Source organism: Mytilus edulis, chromosome 5 (assembly GCF_963676685.1).
Source record: "Mytilus edulis chromosome 5, xbMytEdul2.2, whole genome shotgun sequence".
NCBI classification, from domain to species: Eukaryota; Metazoa; Mollusca; class Bivalvia; order Mytilida; family Mytilidae; genus Mytilus; species Mytilus edulis.
Window position 1 is genome coordinate 487,765 of NC_092348.1, and position 4,728 is coordinate 492,492.

General features: G+C 31.8%; 1 long non-coding RNA gene across 1 annotated transcript; it reads left to right on the forward strand.

Moving 5' to 3' along the window:
• LOC139522713 (uncharacterized) lies at positions 1-4,728 on the forward strand. The gene is made up of 3 exons (XR_011664480.1): positions 1-133; positions 2,572-2,625; positions 4,342-4,728. It is a non-coding gene; the product is annotated as an uncharacterized lncRNA (long non-coding RNA).

Consider the following 4,728-nt stretch of genomic DNA (forward strand, 5'->3'; position numbering starts at 1 on the left):
GGAAAAGCAAACTCGACTCTAAAACTAGTATTTGAAGTAAACTTCCTTTTCTGAAAATAAAGTGAAACCAAAAGTCAAAAGAAAAAGTTTGAAGTGTCGGACACTAAAATCAAAACAAATGTTTGTAAAGTTGGTAAGTTTTAAAGATGGTTCAAATACCACTAATACAAAACTTTATGTAGTGATCTGATTTTTTATGATCATATGCAGTGTACATTTAAAAATGTTGTATGATTGATAGAGATATTAGTCATAATTAGAGGATTGATACGTAGTAATCTCACATATTATGTAAACTGCATGTGCAGATATACCAGCTCCTAACCACGGGCAGAAAAACTTGAGAAAAATAAATTTAACAAAGTACTGGTCATGATCACAGGTGTTTGGGGCATTGATCCCCCTTTTTTGGACCCACTAAAATTTTTTTTTTTAAATTTTTCTATATTTACAATTTTTTGGAATCGGGACCGTTCGCCCTAATTACATGTTCGCCCTGGGTACGTTCGCCCTGAGTTCATTCGCCCAGAGAGTCCGTCGCCCTACTAAAAAATATTGTTATTCAGGGCATTAAAGTTGAAAACACTTATTCAGATATTTCTTATCTATGGTACATGTATATATATTCTTGAAAGGAGTAGGTCCGGTAAGGGCCGATTTTGGCCTCAAATTTCAGGTTCATCTAACGAACGTTTTTGGACACTTTTTAAACACTTAAGTGTCTATTTCAATTGATTCGATTAGTTTATGTGAAAGATTTTAACTGATTTAGTCATTAAAAACGCTCTGATTTACGCTTAAATATGAAAAATCTATCAAATATGCCAAAAAACGTAACTTTTTAGATGGTTTTTGTCAAAAATGAATGTGGCCGCATCTGTGTTCATCCTCAACCTTTATATATGTTTTGTATTATCATCAAATACAACTTACATTTCAATATTATGAATGAACACGTATGCGGCCACTTTCATTTTAGACGGAAACCGTCTAAAAATTGACCAAAATGCTAACATTTTGAAGATTTCAGTAATTTAGCATGACTTAATGATGCTAGAACGCGATATTTGTGCATTTTATCGTCAAAAACAGCTCATATTTATGTAACAGAAGCATTTTACTTTCCAAAATATAGCTTAAAGATTACATTTTCACAATTTTCTAAAACTGCTATATTTTGGGGCCAAAAAGGGGTCTTAGTGAAACTTCTCCTTTATGGAAACAGGGAAATATTTAAATATTATGGCTTGTTTAGGATCGTTAATGATCGTTATTGTTCAATGACAAAATAATTTGGATCACTGATTATTGTGATACTTGTCTTTTGATGGATTATTAATGAAAATCAAACGTTTTGTTTTCATAAAACATCCAGCTTGAAATTAATAAACACAATGATGTACGAACTGTAAATCATGAAACGGATTTACAAGTTCATTATTAATATACTCTGAGACTAGTCTCAGTTATACTGCATACATCCATGATTGACTGCATACAATTATTTTGTTAACAAATGAAAGAGAAATACATTGTATACCAGTATTCTGCTCTGTAAATCAAGGGGAAAATGATAAAATGATTGCGGCAATATAAATATTCTGCTATTTGTTAACAAATTTTAACATATTTTGTTCAAATACTTAAAATTATGGGACTGGACAACAAAGAGAAAAAAATAAAAATCTGGGCGAATGGACCCTGGGCGAACACGTAGTATGGCGAACGTGAATCAGGGCGAATGGACCCGGATTCCAATTTTTTACAATGTATAGCATATATATAAGTCTCAACAATCCATTACTAGTCGATTGCAATGCCCTATTTACTATCCATATGAGCCCCAAGTGAAAAAAAAAACCTTTTTTGTTGACGATCCATGCCCCAAATAAATACCTGTGATTTATAGTATATTACACAACATAACAAAATGAAATTAAAAAATAACAACAAGATATTCGTGATCTTGTATTATATTTTCGAACTGCAGATATAGTGTGCCTATATTTATTGTTCAAACATATATGACAGATGGTCGGGGATGAGTTTATCCTGAATAAGAATAAGAATATTTTATTTCTAATTAAAGAGCTTTCATGACATTGCATACAAGTACGTAAGATTAGACATAAATTAGAAGACATATAATATATATTTCTTATACTCACAGAGCAGTAATTAAATGCAGTGTTGATTTGTGAGTGCACACCTTGCTTAACATCTTACATTTGTAGTGCTGATATTGAATGCAAATAGCTATTTATGCTATTAAAAGATACTAAATAGACATGATTGTTATAATGTAGGCGGAGCAGGCATCGAGACACAGAAGATATGCACTGTGCTCTTTAAAGTTAAACTTTGCCTTGTTGTTGTATTTAAATTTATATCTGACATTGTCTGAACATCAGGTCAATCTTCAGAGTACACTCATTTTGTGACACAAAAGTCCACATTCATGTTACCATGGTCACCATGTACATTAGAAAATCTGAGACATGTTGCATAAGAACAGTTTTATTTTGCAAATGACTATACTATTTTCTATTTTTACATGTTTTTTGTTTTCAGCTTTCCTTTGTGGTTGGAATTTATGTAGGAATTTATATTGACCAGCATTATCAGGTAATAATTTAGTATTTATAGGTAGGTTGTAATGGATGTTGAATGGGGGTCTCATTGGGGGGTTCCGATCTCGTTTTTGTTTTGTCAGATGCCCGTATCAAGCTAAAACTATGTACGTAAGCAATTCTCTTTTTTTGTTATTTCCCAGGTCCGGCTAGACCCAATTTCCTGTTTTCACGACACAATAATTTGACTTTCATGTGTCACGCTTACAAAAAAATCGGAAATCCAGCGTCATGCTTAGACCCCAATGAGACCCACTGGAATTGTCAGGATAATTTTTGATGATGTTACTTTATAACAAATTGACAATGCATATAAACAGATATAGTTCCTTGTATTTTCTACTTATTTCTATACAAAAAGGTTTGTGATAATGCAATAAAAAATAATAAAACAAAGAACAACTTATTAAAAAATTCAAACAACTGGTGACCAACCATGCTCCGACTATTTGTGAAAAAATAAATATGTTGCTCAATTAATAAATGAATATTTTTTTCTATATTTGAATTCTTTAATTAGTTATTTAAAAATTATAATATGGAGATATATATTGTGTTGCTTTTATTTCTAATGAGACAGTCATGACTGTTACCATGGTTACCCAGCTAAGATATTGGGAGAGAACATGTAATTTAACAGATCTGTGACTGATAGTCTTACTGTACTTGTGCATACATTCATTTAACAGATCTGTGACTGATAGTCTTACTGTACTTGTGCATACATTCATTTAACAGATCTGTGACTGATCATAAGTCTTACTGTACTTGTGCATACATTCACTTTGACAATAACACACATCATATGAACAGATCTGTGACTGATAGTCTTACTGTACTTGTGCATACATTCATTTAACAGATCTGTGACTGATAGTCTTACTGTACTTGTGCATACATTCATTTAACAGATCTGTGACTGATAGTCTTACTGTACTTGTGCATACATTCATTTAACAGATCTGTGACTGATAGTCTTACTGTACTTGTGCATACATTCACTTTAACAAATCTGTGACTGATAGTCTTACTGTACTTGTGCATACATTCACTTTGACAATAACACACATCATATGAATAGTATGCTTACACCTGACATTTCCTAAAAGAAAAGGTTAACAGTTCATAGTATTTATCCACTGGTTATTGCTTAATTCATTACTTTTACCACATGCTTACATAAATGCAATTTAGTGGTTTGAATTTCCATACGTTTGATTACAAAATCAAAGTTTCCTTATAAATGCATACCTTTAAATCTCTTTGGAAGTGCTTTAGTTGATACCAAAGTATTCCTTTATCATGCTTCTTCACTGACAATATGTGAATGGATATTTATTTTCACAGTGATAAATTTGTATGCGTGTTACAATATCAGCAATGCTTTTACAATCCAATAAAATTACAATCGATTAATTCAAATTCTGAGTAATTGTGGATACATGTTTATTATAAACAATTTCTTACATTTTGTCAGGTACCAAGGGTGGATGATCCTAGCTCTGTATGAGAAGTAATTGTGGATACATGTATATTATATACAATGTCTTGCATTTTGTCAGGTACCAAGGATGGATGATCCTAGCTCTGTATGATAAGTAATTGTGGATACATTGTTTTTTATTTGGTCGGGTTGTTGTCTCTTTGACACATTCCCCATTTCCATTCTCAATTTTATGTATATTATATACAATGTCTTATATTTTGTCAGGTACCAAGGGTAGATGATCCTAGCTCTGTATGGACACAGGTCAGAGAATATGCCAAGCAATTTGAGAAAGACAAGAAGGACAAGTGAAATTGACTTTATGGTTCATCCTTTGACCAGATGCCACATGACATTCCATGAGTTCATTCTGACTTACTATAGACAATCAACCTTTCAGTCCTACAACCATGATGATCAAGATGATTACAGTTATCATATATGAGTGATTAGTAATGTTAGGGGTTAAACAGAAATTCAGTTTTACAAAATGATCAATCTATTGTATTTTTGTTTGTTCTATAACTAATAACATTACCGGGCATTATTTGTTATTATGTGTATTGATTAATTGTTGTTTACATCAAATTGAAAATAAAAATGTTATCCATA